At 43.0% G+C, this 23,936-nt stretch overlaps 1 pseudogene; it reads right to left on the reverse strand.

The window, feature by feature from the left end:
* Positions 1–11,564: 11,564 nt before the first annotated feature.
* LOC136521587 (uncharacterized GPI-anchored protein At4g28100-like) lies at positions 11,565–15,903 on the reverse strand (annotated as a pseudogene).
* Positions 15,904–23,936: the final 8,033 nt, after the last annotated feature.

Raw genomic sequence — 23,936 nt, forward strand, 5'->3', positions numbered from 1 at the left:
ACTGAGGCCTATTAAATCAATCATGAGTGTTTAGTATTATTTAGATTAGTATTTGTAGGAATTTTTGTGGCAAATTGGTAATAGCTTTGACCATGAAATTTTTACAATAGGTTCATTGCATTATTATGTGCTCACTGTAATTTTTGTGGCCCTAGAATGGACCGAGAAATAAGGTAGTTAGGTGCTCCTTGGTTTAATATACATTAAATCGTTAATAAAAGAAGAAATGCATTTTAGTTGCTAAGGTAATACTTGAATGTTTCATACTTGTTTAGTGGAAAGGATTGGTAGCTTAGCATCTTAGTCATTAGAGTTAGCTTCATAGCTTGGTAAATGTATTGTTATTTTAAGAGTTGTTGTTGTCATAATACTAAGTGTTGCATCATCATTGCATGCATGTAGAGAACGAGTTGGTGGAGTTCATGACTGTGGATGAGCAAGAGTATGAGGAGGAGGTTCTCATACAGGAGGAGGTCCCAGAGCCACCACTGACAAACTGAGCTGACACCCCGCCTACCCAAGGCAAGCCCCGGTGCATAGCCCTTATTTTGAATAATCACTAGATATATATATGTGATCTGCTCTTATGTTATAGGCTTATTGTTGAAAATACATGCATAGATATACCTACCTATCAGTCCTACTAGCTTAGGTCAAGTAACTACTATGCTTAGGTTTTTTGGTAGCGTGAGGGTTTAGGGTTTATTTACCCCTATTGTAGGTGCAACTTGAGGAATGGCTGTTGTGTGGAGGATACTTCTGGTGGGCATAGACGGATCCTTGTATCTTACCATTAGATGTTTATTGTAATTCCGTTGTTTAAATTCCGCACTCTAAACTTGGTATTGTAATAATGTATTTCTAAGAACTCTTGTTGTATGCAATGGACTAAGTGATGTAAACTCATTCTCATTATTGGATCCTAGAGGAAAAATGTGGATGCTTCGAGTTCTCCCGTGAGGTGTGCTCGATGGAACAATCTGAAGTAGCCAGCTTTCGGGGTGCTTAGTGTCTGGTGGAAGACGAGCGCCTTCGGAAGCATGCTATTCTGGGTGGTTCTACCACAGGTAGTATCAGAGCTAATAATGAGTCTATGAGTTTCATAACTCTTTTCAAGACCTAAAAATTGACCAACAAAAGTTTTGTAAAAAGTAGGATACGATAAAATTATGTAAATAAGTATAAGCCCTAGCAATATGGTCTATCTAGGATAGCGGCACTGGTTTTATCTAATCAAGTTTCTACAGGTACACTAACTTACGCTACATAAGAATCGTTTAGCAAGCGGAAAGTGAGTGTGCGATGTGCCAAATGTTTTTGCGAATGCCGCTATATTACGGCTTGAGTGAACGGGTAGGCCGATGCATGCATCATGAAAAGAGAATCTTACTTAAACTAAATTTCCCTCACGCAAATAATTTGGATTAGTGAATTGATAGGATAACCTAAAAGAATGCTTTAATAAAAGTCTTATCATTTCTCTAAGTCTGTTGTTCCTAATCTGGAGGGTTGTTCCTAATGGTTGGTTCTTATCTATTTATAGATGAACCTGAGATCTGGTCGGGGGAGTACCAGTGCTGGGGTAGACCAGGGTGATAACAGTCGTAGTGAGGACAATGGCCACACCAATGGGGACAGCCATGAGGCCCCACTTCTGGCTCCTCCTCCTCTGCCACTACCACCTCCGATGACCCATGCAGAGATGATGGTGAAGATGCTGGCTGCTCGGCATGAGTCAGCCCATGCCTTGGACATGCTTGCCCAGGCCATTGGTAGCTTCACCTGTGGGGGCCATGGAGGCAATGGTGGGAATGACGGTGGTGCCCGCGGTCCCGAGGGGCCCTATTCTTACCAGGATTTCTTGAAGACGCACCCACCCACATTCACGCCGACTGCTGAGCCTCTAGATGTGGAGCATTGGCTTCGTATTCTACAGCAGAAGTTTCAACTGCTCACTGTGACTGAAGAGTAGAAGGTGCGCTTTGCCACACAACAGCTGTTGGGTTTTGCTAGTGCATGGTGGGACATGTTCAATGCCATGCAGCCGGTGGACCACCATGTGACTTGGTAGGAGTTTATCGCTATTTTTAGAGAGTACTACATCCCTACTGGTGTGTTGAATAGGAAGTTGTCTGAGTTCTTGGACCTAAAGAAAGGGAGCATGTTTGTGATGGATTATGTGAACAAGTTCAACCATCTGGCACAATATGTTGGGATTCACGTCGATACTGATGAGAAGAAGATGGACCATTTCTATCGTGGCCTCTCTTGCAGTCTGTAGAAGGAGCTGTACATAGAGAACTACTAGAATTTTGGTGCTATGATGAATGCTGCTATTGACATAGAAGGACTTCAGTGTGACTCTCAGGCTGAGTGGAAGCACAAGCGGGTGATCACTGGATCTTATAGTCACCCACAGGTTTAGAAGGTGTAGGTTGTCAGGAGGATGTCCTATCCCTCTCCGGGTGGATAGCTATTTCGTTAGTTTTAGCAGACCTACCAGGCACCTCCCACTCAGTACCATGCACTTACTTAGTAGGTGCAATAGCAGCCTTAGGGATAGCAAGTTCCACCTCGTCAGGGATAGGGGAACAAGCCTGGTGCTTGTTTCAAGTATGGCAAGGAGGCACTTTGCTCGGGAGTGCCCATAGAACCAGCCTGCGCAGTCTTCCCAGCCTTCAGCCAACTTTCGTCTGGTCAAGAGGATGATTATGAAGAAGAAGGTGCCCGTAAGCCGCTCTAGACAAGTCAACTTTACTGAGGCTGAGGAGATCTTGTAGAATAAACTAGTGATGGCTGGTATGTTTACCATTGATTCCCATCCAGCATATGTGTTGTTTGATTCTAGTGCATCACATTCATTCATGAGCATGGGGTTTATACAGAGGCACAATATATCTCTTATGGCTATTCCTATTACCTATAGAATTAGTACTCCGAGTGCGCAGTTGTGTGTTAATACTAAGACGGACACAGTTAGATTAGTGCTAGCCACTCACACTTATCGCCTCTAGTTCATGGTGCTGCTCGGGCAAGGCATAGATGCAATTTTGGGCATAAACTGGTTGTGAGTTTATGGGGTAGTGTTGAACCTTAAGTAGAGAGTTGTTAAGTTACGGCTTCCTTCTTCCGAGAATAGGATGTCTCTTCTTACGCCCTCAGATCTAGCCTTACCCGTTGTTGCTCATGTTGAAGCTTCCCCTGATCTTGCCTCTATTCCTGTGGTCTATGAGTTTCCGGATGTCTTTCCTGAAGATCTACCTGGGTTGCCACCAGATAGAGATGTGTAGTTTTCCATTGAGTTAGAACCCAGCACTGCTCCTATTTCATGACGTCCCTACCGCATGGCTCCTAAAGAACTAGCTGAAATGAAGAAGCAGTTAGAGGAATTATTGGAGAAGGGATTTATCTGTCCTAGCTCTTCACCATGGGGTAGCCCAGCTATTTTTTGTGAAGAAAAAGGATGGTACTCTGTGGATGTGTGTAGACTACTGCCGTCTCAATGCGGTAACCATTAAGAACAAGTATCATTTACCTTGTATTGATACTTTGTTTCATCAGTTGGCTGGTGCTAAGGTGTTTTCAAAGATTGATCTTCGTTCTGGGTATCATCAAAATAAGATCTGGCCACAAGATATACCAAAGACAGCTTTCTCTACTAGGTATGGGTTGTATGAATACCTAGTCATGTCTTTTGGTCTCACCAACGCTCTTGCAATCTTCATGTATCTCATGAATTCAGTTTTTATGTCAAAATTGGATAAGTTTGTAGTGGTGTTTATTGATGATATTTTGATATACTCTAAGAACAAGGAAGAGCATGCCCAACATCTCTGAATAGTACTAAGTCGATTGAGAGAACACAAGTTGTATGCTAAATTCAGCAAGTGTAAGTTTTGGTTGGATCAAGTGTAGTTCTTGAGACATGTTCTAACACCTGAAGGTATCTCTGTAGACCCAAGCAAGGTGCAAGATGTGTTAAATTGGAAGTCTCCAAAGTCAGTGCAACAGATTCATCAGTTCCTTAGTCTTGCTAGTTATTATCGGCGCTTCATCCCTAACTTCTCCAAAATAGCCCAACCAATGACCAAGTTGCTTCAGAAAGATGTCAAGTTTGTATGGAGTCTGGCTTGTGAAGAAGCTTTCCAAGCTTTGAAGAAGTTTCTTACCTCTGCTCCTATTCTCGCCCAACCAGATATTGACATGCCATTTGATATGTATTATGATTCCTCAAGGATAGGATTGGGATGCGTGCTTATGTAGGATGGACGTGTGATAGCTTATGCTTCATGTCAGCTTAAAAAGCACAAGGTGAATTATCCCACCCATGATTTAGATCTAGCTGCTGTGGTGCATGCTCTAAAAACTTGGAGGCATTATTTGTTGGGAAATAAAGTGCATAATTATACGGATCACAAGAGCCTCCAATATATTTTCACTCAGTCCGAGATGAACATGAGGCAACGGAGATGGCAAGAGCTAATCAAGGATTATAATTTGGAGGTTTATTACCATCCTGGAAAAGCTAATGTGGTTGCTAATGCCTTAAGTCAGAAGTCACATCAAGTTGAAGAAGCACCCTTGTCTCTCAATGATTTTGAGGTGTTAGCTCATATTGCTCTAGTCTCGGATTTACTTGAGCAAATTATTATAGAGCAAAGGCAAGATACTTTAGGAATTCCTCACATTAAAAAGTTAATTGCCAAAGAGTGTGGTCCACATTTTAGTATTGATGATCAAGGTGTAGTGAGGTTCAAGAATAGATTAATTGTTCCATCAAGTGAGGAGCTTAGGAGAAAGATTTTGGATGAAGCTCATAACTCTAAATTATCCATTCATCTAGGAAGTAACAAGATGTATCACGATTTGCATCACTTGTATTGATGGCCAAATATGAAATAGGATATTACCAAGTACATCTCAGAGTGTGGCACTTGTGGAAGAGTTAAGGTAGACCATATGCATATGCCTAGATTTCTACAGCCCTTGCCCATCCCTGTTTAGAAATGGGAAGATATTTCCATGGATTTTATTGTGGGTTTACCCCACACGTCAAAGGGCTATGACTCTATTTGGGTCATTGTGGATCATCTTACCAAGTCCGCTCATTTCCTCTCGGTGGATACAAGGAATTCAGCCAAGAAGTATGCCATGTTGTATTTTGATTGGGTTGTGACCCTACATGGAGTTCCTCTTACCATTATTTCTGATAGAGGGTCAGTCCTTGTCTCTCATTTCTAGGAGCAACTCTAGAAATGTCTTGGTACTAGTCTCCTCAGAAGTTTAGCTTATCATCCGCAAACTGACGGTCAGATAGAAAGAGTCAATCAAGTACTTGAGGATATGTTGAGAGCTCGTGTCATCTCTTTTCCTGAAAAGTGGGACAAATACTTGACTCTAGCTGAGTTTTCTTATAACAATAGTTATCAAAAAAGCATTCGAAATGGCACCATTTGAGGCCCTATATGGCAAGAAATGTAGAACACCACTTAATTGGGTTGAGGTGGGAGACCATGGTTATTTCGGACCTAATTTTATCAAAGAAGCTCGAGAGCAAGTGGATGTTATTCAAAGGCATTTGAAGGCAGCTCAGAATCATCAGAAAACTTATGCGAACAATTGAAGAAGGCCCTTGCAATTTGAAGTTGGTGATCATGTGTATCTCAAAGTGTCTCCCATGAGAGGGGTGCATCGCTTTGGTGTCTAAGGAAGGCTAGCCCCTCGCTATGTTGGACCTTATAAGATTTTGGCCCGGTGTGGTTCTATTGCCTACCGTATCCAGCTCCCAGATATTTTGTCAGTAGTACATAATGTCTTCCATGTTTCCCAGTTAAAGAAATGTTTGTGGGTCCCCGATGAAGCTATGGAAATTGAAGGACTTCCCCTCTAGCCTGACTTGTCTTATATTGAGCATCCCGTCAAGATCTTAGATGAAAAAGAAAGAGTGACTAGAAACAATGTGGTGAAGTTTTATAAAGTACAGTGGCAAAATCACTCGGAGGACGAAGCAACATGGGAGCAAGAAAGCTATATCTTGAAGCATTATCCCCACCTTCTTTCTAGTTCACCGAGGTAATTGCTTAAATTGGAATTTATTCTTATCTCTTTTCCTACACTCGGCACATGAAATCTTGGGACAAGATTTTGTTTAAGGGGTGTAGATTTGTAACACCCTCGGTGTTACACCGTATATTATTTACTAAAACATGTCATGAGCATCATGTTTATGTGTTAATGCATGCGATAAAATGTGTAGATCAATTTCTATAATTCAAAACGATCAACTAGAATACAAAACGAAAGTTGATTCGATAGTCATGTTATATCACTTAGGGTTTAAAACCAATTTTTATTAAGAAAAAATGCTATAGAACATGTATGTGATACTTAAATAAAGTTTGAAGTACAAACTTTATAGATGCTAATGAAATACTTGTTGTTCGAAAATAATATTGCTAAGTAATATTTCTACTAGCCTAGAAATGCAATTTGAAATAAGACTTAGCTCAAAAACTTAGGAAAATTTTAAGTATGTTAACAGTTAGACACTGCTATGTTTAGCAATTTATTGTGAGAGATTGGGTTAAGGAGTGATGTGGTGTTATAGCTCGATTTAGCAGCCTCATATACCATCTTAAGCATGGTGAAGACGGTTTAGGTTTAGGAGCAACCGTTTGGTCGTGTTGAACACTTTAAAATTCATACACGACACTTTGTTTCAGTTGCCTGGACGTGTGGGCGTGGTCACCGTCACGTGGAGCCTCAGCATCGCTGAGCTTGGCTGTGCACGCATGTGCGCTACCGCGCTTGGCTGGCCTCGTCTGCCCCGTCCTGGATGCCTTAGCTCGGTAGTGTGGGGTTGTTTCTACTGTCGCTTGCGATGTTGGGCGTGACGCTGCTTGCCCCACCATGCTCTCCCGTTACGTGGCCGCCCATGCCATGGCGGAGCCACACCGTCATCATTACCATGTCGTTGCGATTCGTGCACTGATGCACTGTCATCTTACTGCCACGCTGCGTTGCGGTCGCTCACTCGCCCCGTGTGCACGTGGGATGCCTCAGCCGCGCCCACGCCGTCGCCTCGCCTTAATGGCACTGCAGCCGCGCAGGCCACGCCATGCCTATCCATCCCGCACACGCATGTGGTCCTATCATGTGTCGCGTAGCTCTAGCGCAGTCGCAACCGCATGTCCAACCGACTGCTTGCTGCCAAGGCTAGCCAAGCGGTGCCCTGCTGCACCATCTCTCTTCCTCTTCCTATGTTCTCGTCACCGCGTCACACCCACGTGTGAGCCAGTAGGTGGTCACCTTTCTACAATTACTGGCGCCTGCACTTTCGCCCTCCCGTCTTATCGCCGACCAAACCCGCACAGCCATAATGGTGGTCTGGCCAGGCTCCAATTTGGCGTTTTCCCTCCGGCATGCTGTTAAGGCCGCATCCTGGCCATGACCGAGGGCAGGCCATAATTCCCCCACCTGCGTCCAATTGCTTGCGCCACTACACTCGCACTATTTCCCTTCTCGCCTTGCGCGCTTCCGTCCAACCGCTAGCGCCCTCACTTTGCCGCTGATGCGTCCGTGCCACCGCGGAGCGTCACTGGAAGGCACTGTCACACGTGGCCAGCCTTGCTCGGGGCATCTCTGGCTAAACCATCTCCACGGGTAGGCTTGTGGTGAGTCATTGGTACTCACCCGCTCTCTCTACCATTTCCATAAGGTTGTAACTCACTGGAACTTGGCTGCCGCCATCGCAGGGTGCTTGTCATCGTCGAGAGGCCATTCTATTGTGTCCTGGCTCATCCAACCGCTACCTGAAGTTGTGCACCGTCCTATAGGTGGGTGTCGGCCTCCTAGGTGAGTCGAAGGGGCCCCCAGTTGCCCGGCGTGGCAGTCCCTTGCCAGTCGACGCCACACCGGCTAGCGTAGGGGTGTTGGGGACTAGCCAGATGTAAAGATGATTGGAGGCGAGGGCCTTTTGGCAAAGGACCCGACTGTAGGAATAGTGTGTATAAGAGCGGCGTTAATACTAGGAAGAGCAAGGGCGCTTTTGCAAAAGTGTCACGCGCGTGGGCACCCTTCCGCCATGGGCCGGCCTGTGTGTGTGGGCCGCGCGTGCAAGCATGCGCGTGTGGGGCGCATCCGCGTGGTGATGGGCCGCGCGGGTGGAATTCATTTTTTTTCTTAAGGAATTAGAAATAGCTTTATATTTTATTTTCTGGGCTGAATTTTGAAAATTAATATCAATTCGCATATGTGTCCAAAAATTATGAAATAAATTTTGTTGAGTTCCTAAAAATGTTGTCTATTTGATGGCATAGTTAGCTTATGCATTACTGAGTTGATACTGAGGCCTATTAAATCAATCGTGAGTGTTTAGTATTATTTAGATTAGTATTTGTAGGAATTTTTGTGGCAAATTGGTAATAGCTTTGACCATGAAATTTTTACAGTAGGTTCATTGTATTATTATGTGCTCACTGTAATTTTTGTGGCCCTAGAATAGACCAAGAAATAAGGTAGTTAGGTGCTCCTTGTTTTAATATACATTAAATTGTTAATAAAAGAAGAAATGCATTTTAGTTACTAAGATAATACGTGAATGTGTTCATACCTGTTTAGTGGAAAGGATGGGTAGCTTAGCATCTTAGTCATTAAAGTTAGCTTAGTAGCTTGGTAGATGTATTGTTATTTTAAGAGTTGCTGTTGTCATAATACTAAGTGTTGCATCATCATTGCATGCATGTAGAGAACGAGTTGGTGGAGTTCGTGACCGCTGGGAGCCGTCTTCCTCAAATTCTTAGTTCTTCAGTCCAAGTGCAACTTCTTTAAGGTCAGCTTCTTCTCAACTTCAGTTAACATGGACACATACTACTAAGCCTACCTTGCATTGGTCCCAAACTCAACCTCCACAATAAGATCTAGCACAAAAATAGTTCTATTAGACTCTTAGATGCAAATAGAACAAGGGGAAAGGTAGAATAGGCAAAACTTCCTTTTGCCCTAGAATCCTCACTTCTTGCCCAAAATAAGGAACTCTAGGTAGTTGTGGCTCTAGCAGACTCTGTCACTCAAAGTGAAGTGCAACTAAGCACTACAATAGCACCCAGGAAGAGGAAAATATAGAAAGAGGCCCACACCGGTTATAGATGATGAAGTCAAGAGAAGCACTAGGCTCCATAAACCAACTGGCTTTGAGTACCTAAAACTTGATGAAAAGGCAAGACTTAGGAAGGTTGAGAAAGAAGCAACTTTGTTCCTCCAAGAACAACCGCAACAGGCCAAAGCAATTTGTGCTCAGGATGACAACATGCTCCCCATCTCCTCCATGCAAAGCTTAGCAACACAAAAGTATCTCTTGAGGTGATTACTTCAAACAAGCTCCAACAAACCAATGCCAAAGATGATGACCAAAATGCCTTTTGATCCACTATGGTACCTAGCCTTATATTTTTGTGTCTATCTTCTACCAGCACATGGTTTCTTCTGTTATCATGAGACTCTATTTCCTTTTATTTTCTTGAACTGGTTCTAGTCAAAGTTGTGCAACCTCTGAACTTCGGTATAATAAGATTTGCATAACAGATCTACAAAATGGCATAAACAACGTCTAAACTTGACTGATCTTTTCTAACGATCAAAAGAGGACAACAAACTCATAAATTTCATAACTAGAGATACACTCATTGAAAAATCGTGTTCTTTACCAATATGGAAATCTAAAGGAAAAACCTACAACTTTTGTTTATATCAAATGTTCAAATTCTTCCATTATGATAGCCAAAAACTGATAAGATCTAAAACTCTTCAAATTGTCATCACTAAAAAAATTTCCTTTTAAAATGATCATATCTCCCAAAATACAGGGGATATAAGGGTGATCTTGGTATAAAAAGAAAGGTAATGAAGTCCTCTATAACTTTATGAATAATGTAAAGATTTACTAACGCTGTTAACATGCCTTAAAATGATGATCAACAGGAACTGTATAGCCTAACAGGATTTCAGAATGTGGCTGAGATTAAATTTGGGAATTACTCCAACTAAACTCATTCTAAACAAATGATTTAATCCAAAAACCTTCATTCAAATAAGTGGATTAGGATTTGTCATCACACATAGGGCAACCACAGCGAGCACAACAACAAACCTCCAATGATCTACTCCTTCCTCTTCTCCACCTCATAGTGATCCTCTTCCCTACAATCGGGTTGACATTATTTCCAAATTGTAAAACTACAACATTTTCACCATCAGCACCAACCATGTGGACTAATGGTTTCAATGAGTTTGTTTAGGTAGGATCCACTTGATGGTGATGGGCAAGTCTTAGGAGATGGTGCAAATGGAATTTATGACCATATCAAGCTAAGTGCTCAACCATGGAGAGAAGATGGTGTGGAAAGCAAGCCCAAAGGCAAAGGTATATTGATAAGGGTTTTTCATTTTCCGACCAAGGTGCAATAGAGTGCACTAGCAAATTAAGGATAGATAGTCATACTATAAAGAGGGGAGCTCTATGACATTGTGGTTGTCTAAATGCCACTAGGTGAGAATTAACAATGTGCAATAGGCCAAGTGACGTGGTGATAAGCAAGTGAAAATGCTTTGAAAATATTCTCGAAAATCTATCTAAGTGCCTAAGGTGATGGTGTTCTTCGTTGAACACATTTGAAGTTAGCAAGAGTTGAAAAGCATTTAAAACTTAGCTATATGCAAGGGTTTTTCTAGTCACCGGAAATACCGGGGCTAGGCCCATAGGGTTAGGCTCCGGCACTGTTAAATTAACTGAGTGTAGTTGTTGGTTAGCCGAATAAGTCAGGGTGCTGGCGTGACCGCAGCACTGGAGAAACAGGTCACCACGCGAGGGGAAGTTGAAGCAGTTACCGAAAACCAAGGTGCTAGGCACCGTACTTTGTGGGTGCGAAGAAATTAATCCTCTCTGGTCACGGACCAGAGAGCTATCTGACCCATCGGATTTCTCTGATGGTGTCCGTAGTAGAGGCACCAGAAGAATCATTTGTTGGGGCGTATTTTTAACCCTCCCACAAGAGAGGTTGACCCTTCAACGAATTTGTCCAGTGCAGCGCATTGGAAAGGCACTAGAGAAAAAAGTGATCCAATGGCTAGTTTGACTATTTGAAATCGACCTATACATATAGTGTCTGATTGGTTGGTTGTATTAATTTGTATTGACGTTTATGTAGTACAGGTTGCTCGAGTTTGGCCTGCAAAGGCTTTTATGTAGGCTTGCACAGTGTTCAAAGTAGGCCTAATGTTGTATTGGCTATAGTACACTATATTTGGTCATTTTTTTAGACAATATAGATTCAGACAAGTCCATGTGCATACAAAAAAGAAATGTTCTCATCCCCTGTACCTCTTCTAAAAACTTGAGTCCTCAACTAGAACATGGAGAAACTTGAGTCTTCAACTAGAACATGGAGATGACTACATGTAACAAAACGTAAACAACTAAACATAATTTTATTAAATGCGGCTTTTCTGTGCACAAAAACTAGACACGAAGACGCTGCATATATTTATGCTGGTTTGGATTATACTACATAAGGTGTCTAATGCAGGCTAAGACTAATGCAAAACAAGTAACGAGACTCCTGCATGTTCACGATAATAGGATGTCTAGCACACGAATTTTATGTATCCTGATTAAGATGGAATCTACGTGAGATTCATTCATGCCACCACAATGAGGTGAAGGATAAAACATGTAATTACAGCATTAACGAGGTCCACCCAACATCTTAACTCTAAATCTTGTCTGAACTACACCGAAAAAAACTAAAAATGTACTAGTAGGAACAAAGAGACCATGCGATGCACCGAACACTATTGAATCAGTAGAAATCAGCCACAACTGGATCGGCCGAACATGGTGCATTTTATTAGAAGCGGCAGGACAAGGAGACGAAGGCAGCACCAAGCAACACCAGAAGCAGGCTGCCAACGGCGGAAGATATCGATGCGGACGTGGCGGCGTTAATCTGCGAGGAGCCGACGGCCACAGGCAGCTCATCGTCGGCGGGGAGCGAGCAGGTGGGCGGGTGGCCCGCGCCGGCCTCGTCGGCCGCCATGAGCGCCTGGATGACCGCCGTGGCCGCCTCACGGTGGCGCGTGGCGTTCCGATTCAGCAGCCACGTCCAGGCCCATGAGGTGGCAGTCCTCGCGCTGCTCCTGCTTGGCCTTCGCCGACGCCGACGACGTGGCGTTGCTCCTCCCACCCAGCTGCAGCCCAGGAAACCAAGTACAATGACTCAGTAAGAAATTCACAGCGACCTTTTTTTTTCTTCTTTACATTACGAAAGGACCGAGATTCCTGTGGAGCTGTGGAGGTAAAAGGACACGAGAGTGGACGGGCCATCCGGCCATGGCAATGGCGGTCCAGTCCTCGTGCCCTCGCTCTCGGAACAGTTGGCGCACGGCTACTGGCACTGCTTCTTTCTTGGGAACTCTGAAACCTCACGTGATGTGATCACGCATGGTGACGGTGCGTCCATGCCGCAACGTCGTACCGTCCCTAAATATATTTGTGTCCCATGATTTTAACTCGATTTATAAAAAATACGTGTAATATTTCTATCTCAAAATAAATTTATTAAAAAAATAAATTCAAATATCTATCTAATGGTACTAATTATGTATCATAAATATTAATATTTTTAATATATATTTAGTCAAAGTTGTTTCTCAAAAAACGAGTAATAGTAAAAACAAGGCAGCAGATCATTTCGCATGAGATGGGCTTGACATCTTTGTCGTCCTTCACGGTCGTAAAGCTCACGGTCAGATTAGTAGCAAAGCAGATGATTCGGTCCAGTCCCGAGGGGTTAATGGAGGCTCTGTGACCGTGATGCTTTTTAGGTGAAAAAAAAAAGCAGTCGAAAGGAAAGGAGCATCTCGAGTCCAGACGCTGAATGGTGAAGGCAACGGCCAAAGTGAAACTGAGAATAAAGGTCCCGGAGTGGTGTTCTGGAGCAGATCATGCTCCAGGCCCTACACATCCTTGAACCCCGGATTTCTCGCTACAAATCTCATCATTCGAGGGCACTTCAGTTAGGCAATTCACGTGCAGCTGCTACTGTGATCTACTCTGTGAACATACTCTAGTAACTACTAGCATGCAGTTACTCTTTATCTAATCCATTTCACACAGTGCAAGTCTGCCGATTATATATACTAGTATAAAGTAACAGGCATCTGTCAGTGGGTAAAGCTTATTCTTTGATGCCAAAATCTCTCTATTCCAAATTATAAGAGATATATATTTTTTGTTATATACTTAGATATACACTATGTTCAAATAAATAGTAGAAGTAATATATATAGAAAAGTCAAAATATCTTATAATTTAGAACGAGTGAGTATATAAGATTTTGCTTGAAGCTTTCATCACTAAAACTTTTCCTTTCTTTTTGATAGAGCCTCTACTGCCAGTTTGGACTAGCATTGATCGGGTTGCCACATATGTCAGACCCAGATGTTGGATTCTACTAGGCACACCTGAATTTTCTCTTACTCTTTCGTGTTCTTATGTAGTAGCGTGTATGCGGTGGAGGAAAACAACATTCGAGTGTTTCTATGGCCTCTGCCACCTAACCTTTGTTTACCACTAGTATAATCACCTTATACAAGATTTAAATTGTAGTCGTGATACTTAGAGTCATATATCCCGATTTTTGGGTGTAATTTCTATGTATAGATGGTGTAACTAAAATTCCAGATATCGACCCCCCCCCCCCCCCCCCCCCCCTTAAAAATATTTTTAAATTTTTGCAACACTTTATTGGTCCTGTGTTGGATTCCATGGTCTAAACTTTAGGCCAGTTTAATTCTTAGTGATCCAAATAAGAGATTTAATGTGTTATACAAAGTTTAGCCAACCTCACAAAAACTTTAGACCACATAAGTAAGCTAAAGCATGCAAGCAGAGAAAATTTCAGGTGCTAGGCAAAATAAAAATACCCAAATATTGATGAGTGCACAGCTAAAGGACAATAGAAGGCAATTAAAACTATTAGAGCAGCTAGAACATTCCCCTGCTAGCTAGTACATGAGAAGCATCAGCTGCTCACAATGAATTTTTTTTCATAATGTTCAATCTGTACTTGGTTCAGAAACACAATAAACTCTTTCTGACTTGCAGAAACAAATTCTCCTGGAGACTTACAGTTACGCTACACAGCTTACTAGGGGAGCGATCTGCGTGGGGTACTCTGTTTTATTACTTACCATTCTACTAATAAGTTCGTACTGGAGATGTTGTGAACTCTTCATGGCATTTTCCCCGTATTTTGTTTGGTATCAATAAATACTGGGACCGCCTATTTGTCGATTGTCACGGATATACATTCCACATTAGCTTTTTATATCTTCCAAGATATTGAAAGCTACAGGTTTGTCATGCTTCTCAAGTAAGGGTTCATACAACATGTCATACAAAATACCTGGATCTACCAAGTTACATGGTCACATCTATTTTCCTCAACATTCCTCTGAATGTGGGGCACACACGGTTGATGATACAGATGCTATGATATACAAAGATGTCTAGATAGGAGAATGCAATATACTAATGTAATGGAGAAGCCACTTCTGATAGTTTAGTTTAGGATAGTACATAAGCATTCCATGAACAGAAGATGCCATCCAAATATCTTTTAAAACATATTGGATGCGATACTATACTATTTTTTGCCGTTTTATATAGAGCTTAAAACAGTAGTTAAAAGGTTCACACATTGACAGCTAAAGACCATAAAAACATATTCTTCATGAGCAATTCCATTGATTTCCAATTCAACATTTTAAGTAGATGCAAAATTCAATGAGCAATTCCAATTCAGCATATTCCCCATTAGAAAAAGATGGTAAGTTGGCAAGCGCACATTCCAATGCAGCAGACAAGAAGCATCAAGGGAAAAAGAAGAGAAAGCTCTTGTGTGTCTCACCTTGTTGAGCGCCCGGAGGCACCTGGAGCAGCCGGCGAGCCCCGGCAGCGCGCAGTCCCTCTCCAATCTCCTCGCCATCCTGCCCTCCGGCGCCGCGCACGCAGGCCGCCGCAGCCTCACCCCACAGTAGCAGAACGCCACGTCGCACGCTGCCGTCCCGTTGCCAGTGCTGGTGCTCCCGCCCCCATGCGGCCGCGGGAGCGCCGCCCCGGCCGCCCGCAGCGCACGGTCCGCCGCGCCCGCGCACTCCTCCGCGTCGTCCGGCAGCACTGGCATGTCCACCACGGCGGCGGCCTCCGCCGACGCGGCCACTGACGCTTCTCCGACACCGCGGCCCGAGAGCGCGGTGGGCGCGTACGCAGCGTACAGCCACGCGGCGAGCGCCGGGCAGCATCTTAGCCGCGGCGGGAGCGCCCCCTTGCTCCCGCCGGCATTGGCGTTGCAGGATGCTAGGACAGCGGGAAGGAGCGGAGGCGACGGGGTGAGCTGGCAGACGGAGGTGGCAGCGGCCGCAGCGGCCTCTGACTGCTCCGGGAAGGCCGGGATTGTGGAGGCGCCCCCGGCTGACTGGGGCTGCGTTGGCCAGGTGGTGGCGCCCGCGGACGGGAAAAGCAGCGACGGCTCGAGCGACGATGGGTCGGGCAATGCCGGCCACGCCGCGGCCAGCAGCAGGAGGCGGGTGCTGATGGTGAGCAGTACCAGCACGGCGGTGTAGCGGTGGATGCCCGGCATCGTTGGTTCCTGATTTGCAGGCGTAGGAGAGAAGGTTCGGCTGCTCAGGCGACTGAGAATGGAGACAGAATCTAGCACTCCAAGACTGAGATGAAACGTTCCAGTCGAATACGTTTGGGGACTTTTTGTGTGGAGTGCTGCATGGCCTCAGAAGAGAACCAGCTTGCTGCTTGCTTGCATGCCAAACAACATGTCTGACAGTCTTCGCTATTTTCCTGAGCTAGCTTAACAGCTCAAGTGAATGCCCGAAATGCCCTTGCCTGTTAATCATACATGAACTGAAACATGAACATCATCCTGGTACCAATGATTATATCTATTAAATTTTACCCTTTGATGTCTAAATTCCTCTAGCTAAGTAGTGTATATGCAAGTATTGTTAGAGTAAATAGGCTTGGCCCATACAAGTATTCCAGTTATTCTAAATAAATAATAAAAACTCATTTATATGTAGTGTTATCCTAAACGTTAATTCGTAAACAGCCGGTAACAAGGAGAGGGCGAATGGGGACTGGGGAATTCGTGACAGCCCATCGTCAACTTCCTGCAGCACAAAATCTTGCTCCGGACCATGATGAGGCCGATAAAGTGTCGCAGGACCGACCAATTTATAAGAGTACAAGTACAATGGCAGCCTGCAAGCGGTCGCACTGTCATACTTGAACCCATATAAACCCGGTAGTCCGTCGAGTACCACGACGGGTCTCGATAAACGATTTACAACAACCAAGATAGTACAGGATTCAACATACATGTCGCATATTACATAAAGTTCACAGATACGTTTCCATCATTAGAGTAGTGAAACAAAGTTATTACAAACCAAGTTTAATGGATAAAAGCGGAAGCAAATTAAGTTTGACAGTATCATTTGCCAACATAGTTTTGATACAGTGCGAACATACGATCACAGTCCACAAAAGCATGTAGAGGGATTAATAAAGAAGCCTGCCCAAGGCTTACTCCTCATTCATAGCGGGATAGAAAGCAACTCTTGCAATAACCATGATACACAGTGCCATCTGCAACAATGGGAAATAAACCCTGAGCACGAGAAGGTACTCAGCTAGACTTACTCGTCATAAATCAGAAATAAAATGACTCCAAGGATCATGCAATGTTGTATAAGTGGATATAGCTTAACGACATTTTGCATAAAAAGCGATTAACTCAGTTATACAATTATAATTCTGTTATCAAGTTAATTATGAATATCCATCTCTAAATTAGCAACTAGCATGTGCCAAACATGTGGTATATCATTTAAGAGCATTCAATAGTAACCATAGCAGGTATTGTAATTCCATGCTCATCTGAACCATCATATTTCATAATACAGTTACTATGATGTTGGGGCTAGCCAAGTTTCTCACTATCCGGGAGAGACGGCGATTTGAATTGTTTTTAACCAGCTGGGAATTTATTCCTAACACAAACCCGGGTCTACCAGCCACGGTAGCCTTAGGTCACCTTTGGTACAACTCAAGTACACATTTCGCGGGTTCGCCCAACGCCGCACAATTAGGGACAACCAAATGCCAGGACGTTTAGGCCCAGCCTGCCCTTGGGCTCAGTCTGGCTCCCCGCACATCCTTACTATCATCCAGAGTGCGCACTCTTACAGAGCAGGGCCCGCCCTGAGTTGAGTTACTCGGCTTCACGGTCGGAACGAGTTATCCGGCCAGCTAAGTGATAGGCATGTGTTCAATCTTGTTAGAAGTGCCAACAACGGTATGGTCCTTAATCGGCACAGACGGAATCACATGAGTCAACCAACCATAGACTCTTCCCGGACTTGATTTACTTTTACCCCATGGTTCTTTTCCACGATAGCAAATATAGCAAACCATACTTCGGTATCCACCTATATCTCGCAGGTGACAGGAAATCACCCGACTTCTACCGGTCTAAGCATGGCTAAGCATATATTCGATCCTGGACCTATATAGGGTTAAAGGTACTTTTCTGGACAAGGAATTTATATGCATCAGTGGTTCCAATCAACTCTTATAACCTAATTCATCAATCATAAAGGACTCAAGTAATATTTTGTAAAATACTGGGAGACTTGGAATGCTCCGGGGCTTGCCTTTCAGAAAGAAAGTGAGGCGGTGATTAGGGCACTTCGGAAGCTCTTCTAGGTTCTGCTCCTCGCCTTCGGAAGCTGCGGCTTGAGGAATCTCCTGCTGGTCCCCTTCTTCTCGTTCGTCGAACTCCAGCAATGTTATCTCCTCTGTCGATTCTAGATGCATGAGTATGGCATAAGATATTGCGAATGCATACAGGTTGACAAGTATAGTATGATGATACATGATGAATGGATTCTTACAAGCATTCTTAACAACATGGTGTTAAAGTAATAACAAGTGCATCACATTTTACTGAGTATGTGTATATCTCTTCTTGATTATTTAATCACTACTTCAACAATGTATTTACTATATCACAAAACATCAGCTACTTGTTTTACTCATAACTAAAGTTCTACTTATCCAAATATGGTGATCTTGGACTTTCTGGAAAGGCTTATAAAATTATCTACAACTTTCCTTTAATACTCTCACTGTGATTCAAGAGTTAAATTAGGACAAACAAATCATTCAATCAAATCTGTCTAGAAAGTAAACCTTTCGGACAGCAAACTTCTATCACCTAGAACTCAAATCGCCCAAGTCTGATGGTTGTGAAAATTTAACACAAGGTAGATTAGTAACTTATCTACAACTTTGTTATTAACAAGTTTTACAGGAGAGACCATTATCCATATGAAATCGTCCACACAATGAAAACTATACATGTAGTCTTGTATTTGAAGGATAAAGCGATAATTTGTTATTTGTATACAATCAATGGCTTATAAGCCTTACCATTGATATCAATAGTTATTATGCATCATAAGAACCATAGAAAACATTATGCTTAATCACAATCTAATTATTTAATTGTCTTTCTTAATTTAATTAAATAATTAGGGTAAATAAAAAACATATACCAAAGGTGCATTATAAATTCTTAAAAACTTACAGTGGCTTACTAGTGCTATCAGTAGACTACTGTAAAAGTTTCATGCTATTTTACCAAGGAAAACATCCTATGCAAAAATGACAAGGCACAAAGGCTTAAAATAGCATAAATAGAAAACCCTAGTGAACAGTGTCAAGCAACATATTTTATATTTTTCTTAGCATCCATATGGTACTAGGACATCCTCCAATAAATTTCATGAATATTGGGTTCATAAATAATTTATACAAAATCATACAAGGATCACCTAATTATAAAATGAAAATCTATAACTAAATATCTATTCATGCACTGACCCTCAAATTTTTACCAGAGCTTATACTTGTCAAGAATAGCTCACCACATAAATTTCATAATTTTTAGAGCAAAGGAACTCTAGATATAAATTAAACAAAGTTTACATATATTTGAAAACACATTTCAAGTTTCATTTTAAACCTTCCAGAAACTTTACTACAATTGCTAATATCATATTTTTCATTCCTAAGGAACACTACAAAATTTGGTTCACAAATTTTGGATCTCTATAGCTCAACTTATAAATTTTCAAAGTTGCATACAAAAATAGGAAATAAATGAACTATCCTAAAGCTTCACAGTCACTCTCAGCTGGGACCCGCTGGTCAGTGACCCCACATGTCAGTGAAACAAGAACAGGGCAGCGACGCTGCTTTGACGCGGTCCTGGCCATGGCTCATCGCCGGTGAGCTCGCCGACGGGGACAAGTGAACCTACGTGATCTACTGGAGCAGCGCGCGTCGAACGACCTAGGTGGTGGCAGTGGAGGGTGGGCGGAGCATGCTCGGCGCCGGCCATGGCGGCACGACGGCGATGTTCAGCGGTTCGCCGGTCATGACCGGCCACGGCGAAGCCAGGCGAGGCGCGCTACAGCAATACGGTGACCATGCGAACCTATCTAGGCAACCTAGGCGGCTTGAGAAGCTCCGACGAAGCATGGCCACTGGCGTGGTGGCGCGGAGGTCAGAACGCGGCGGCGCGGGTCATCGTGTTCCGCACCGGCAGGACCACTAAGGGAGGATAACATCATAGCACAAGCAAATACTCATCCTAACCAAGCTCTAACACTAAAAACCAGAAGAAAAAGCACATGCGAGCCGAGCGGTGGCAAGCTTGCCGTGGAGGCGGCTATGGCGGCCGAGGTTCCAGCGAGAGGGGAAAAAAGGCAATACACCCTCACCGAAGCGCAATTGACTCAGCCAAAACATCGAGGCGGTGGAGGTGGATGTGGCGCAGCTACGGGCGAGATGGAGACGGTGGTGGTGCAGGTGGAGCGCACGCGAGACGACGGCAGAGGTGATGCTGTGCTCAGGCGGCACGGCTTGGTTCCACGGCGAAGAGGCAAAGCTAGCATAGGGGAGTGAGAGCGCTGACGGGAGTGCAGTGGAGAATGGAGCGCGGTGCAGTGCAGATAAGGGCTGCCAGCGTGCGGCATCGAGGCTAGGCGTCGGTCGACGGTTACCACGCGACGGCCATGCTCTATCCATGGTCAGCCATGATAGAGGCGGCGTGCGGTGTCGATCAGTGCCTGAACCCGAGCCTGACAATGAGATTTGACGAAGCTCGATCTCTTAATCCATGGAGCATTAGCATGCACAAGCTGAATCAAAGTTGTAGCTCAATGTACCAGCTACAATTTCTATTTAGAACTCATGCCCTAATTCTCAACCAAACTCAAGTTATTTCATCCCAAAGTTGAGCTGGTCATCACTGTTAGGGTTTACGACTTAGAAAATTTGCTAAGTGTTGAAAACAAGGAATTGATGATTCTTGTGAGCCTAATTCAAGCATGTTAGGAGCTAAACCAGTCTATGACCCAAGAATAAAAGTTGTTTCCCTTATCAAATACTATAACTTTGCTTTAGTGACCACCTCCATGCAAAGTCTCTAGCACATAGTTCAAACTGGGTCAAACATGCTACATTCAAATAATGGTATACACTTAAACTTTGGCTTAGTGACCAAATTACCCTTAACCATGAATACCAAAGTTGTTCATAATGATCTTCTAAACATGTTTAATCTATTTGTAAGGTCACACACTCATTTCATGTGTTGGTCACATAAGAGCTATCCAGGTCCACATGCATAGCATCACTTGAGTACTTAATTAGTCAAAATGATCTTCATGAACATTGTTCCACCAGTCATCATAAGTGTAGCTAATATGTTTTAGTGACTCACATCCATCACTTACATGTATTCACTCAGGATCATATGCATATATATAGGGAAACATGAAATACAAGAAATGTTGCAAATGTTTCAATCACATGTTTCAATTGGAAAAGCTCAAATATGAATGCATGATGCTCATGCTCATGCAATGCAAGTCAATTTATGCAAGGCTAACACCTAGGGTGTTACAACCCCTCCCCCTTATAAAAATCTCAGTCTCGAGATTTGCAAGACCTACCATTCTTGGAAAAGGCAGGGATAAACCTCTCGTAAATAATCCTCCGTTCCCACGTAGCATCTTGTTCACTGTGATTGTTCCTACACCACCTTATAGAACTTAATGATCTTACTCCATGTTACTCTTTCCATCTCTTCTAACACTCGGATTGGCTTTTCTTCATAGGTCAAATTCGATTGAAGCTTTATGTTGGTGGGTGCAATAGCTTCTTCAGGTATACGAAGACATTTCTTCAACTGGGAAACATGGAAGACATCAAATATTGCACTCATCTCTGGTGGAAGTTGTAACCTATAAGCAACATTTCCTTTCCTGTTCCATAATCTTGTATGGATCCTACATATCTAGGCGCAAGCTTCTTTTTCTCTCCAAATCTCTTCACTCCCTTCTGGGTGATACTTTCAAGTATACATATTTACCCACTTCAAAAGTCAGTGGTCTTCTTCTTTTATCAGCATAACTCTTTTGTCTCGATTAGAGCTACCTTTATATGCTATTGGATAATACGCACTTGCTCTTCAACTTCATTGACAAAGTCAATACCAAAGTATCTCCTCTCATCGAGCTCAATGCAATTCAACAGAGTTCTACATTTTCTGTCGTACAAGGCTTCAAACAGAGCCATCTTGATGCTTGCTTGATAACTATTGTTGTAGGAGAACTCAGCTAAAGGTAACCATTTCTCTCATGAACCTTTGGAAGATATAACACAAGCTCTCAGCAAATCTTCTAAGATCTGGTTCACTCGCTTAGTTTGTCCTAAAGTTTGCGGATGGTATGCCGAACTTCTGATCAATTTAGTTCCTAAAGCCTGGTACAAGTGCTCCTAGAAACGAGCTATGAACTAGTGGTCCTCGATCTAAGATTATGGTTCTGGGTACTCCATGTAGTCTCACAATCTGAGAAACATATAGCTCAGCGTACTTCCCCACGTGATACCTTACGTTCACAGGTATAAAATGTGCTGACTTGGTGAGACGATCTACAATGACCCATATTGAGTCGTGACCTTGCGGTGTCATCGAAAGGCCTATGATAAAGTCCATACTGATTTCTTCCCATTTCCAACCTAGGAATAGACAATGGCTGAAGTAATCCGGCAGATTTCATATGAACAACTTTTACTCTACTGTAGTTATCACACCTAGCGACATAGGCTGCGATATCCTTCTTCATCTTAGTCCACCAAAAATGGGTTTTCAAATCTTGATATATCTTACTACTACCCGGATGGATAGACAATTTGGACGAATTAGCTTCCTCTAGAATTTGATTTCTAAGCTCCCGGTCTTTCGGTACCACAAGTCGGTCCTCAAACCATAGCACACCCTTTTCATCTAATCTGAAATGCTTAGTTTCTTGATCTTGCATCTTTCTCTTGATGTGACTTATACCTATATCTGTCTGCTGCAGCTCTATGATTTTGCTCTCAAGTGAACAACTAATAGTGATATTGTGCAGTACAACAGGATGTAACAAATTGAAGCCATCTTCCAATAATGCTTCCTCAGTGTTGCAATGAGATTTCCGACTGAGTGCATCAGGCTATAACATTGGCTTTCCCGGGATGGATAATGCACTTCCAAATTGTAGTCCTTAATCAATTCTAACCATCTTCGTTGCCTCATGTTCAGCTCTGGATGGGTAAAGATATACTTGAGACTTTTGTGGTCAGTATATATATGACATACATTGCCCAACAAATAATGTCTCCATATCTTTAATGCATGTACTATGGCTGTGAGTTCTAAATCATGTGTAGGGTAGTTGACTTCATGTTTTCTCAACTGCCGAGAAGCATATGCAATAACTCTTCCTTCTTGCATGAGCACACACCCCAAACCTATACCTGATGCATCACAAAATACATCAAAAGGCTTCTCAATATCGGGTTGTGCTAAAACAGGGGCTGTAGTTAACAGAGTCCCGAGGGTGTGAAAAGCTGCTTCACACTCTGGTGTCCAATTGAACTTTTTATCTTTCTAAAGTAGCCTAGTCATGGGCTTAGCTATCTTTGAGAAATCTAGGGATGAAATGACGATAATATCCTGCTAACCCTAGAAAACTCTGAACTTCATGAACCAAAGTTGGGGCCTTCCAATCCATGACCTCTTGTACTTTTTATGGGTCTACAGAGATCACATCTCTTGATAAGATATGACCTAAGAAAGGTACTTTGCTCAACCAAAATTCACACTTACTAAATTTTGCATATAGCTTATGCTCCCTCAATCTAGATAGAACAATCCTCAGATGCTCTTCATGATCTGCCTTGTTTTCTAATAAATCAATATATCATCGATAAACACGACCACGAACTTGTCAAGCTCGGGCATGAATACCGAATTCATCAGGTACATAAAGTAGGCAGGAGCATTCGTTAGTCCGAAAGACATAACCAAATACTCATATAAGCCGTACCTAGTGGAGAAAGTAGTCTTAGGTATATCCTCTGGCCTAATCTTTATCTGATGATAGTCGGACCTCAAATCAATCTTTGAGAATACCTTTGCCTTCGCCAACTGATCGAACAAGATGTCGATGCGAGGCAATGGGTACTTGTTCTTGATGGTCGCAGCATTGAGCGGTCTGTAATCTACACACATTCTCAGGGACTTGTCCTTCTTTTTCACAAATAATGCTAGGACATCCCCATGGAGATGAACTAGGTTGAATGAGACCCTTGTCCAACAGATCTTGTAACTAAATCTTAAGTTCTGCTAACTCATTTGGTGGCATCCTATAAGGTCTTCTTGAGATAGGTGCCGTACCTGGCACTA

Source organism: Miscanthus floridulus, chromosome 18 (assembly GCF_019320115.1).
Source record: "Miscanthus floridulus cultivar M001 chromosome 18, ASM1932011v1, whole genome shotgun sequence".
NCBI classification, from domain to species: Eukaryota; Viridiplantae; Streptophyta; class Magnoliopsida; order Poales; family Poaceae; genus Miscanthus; species Miscanthus floridulus.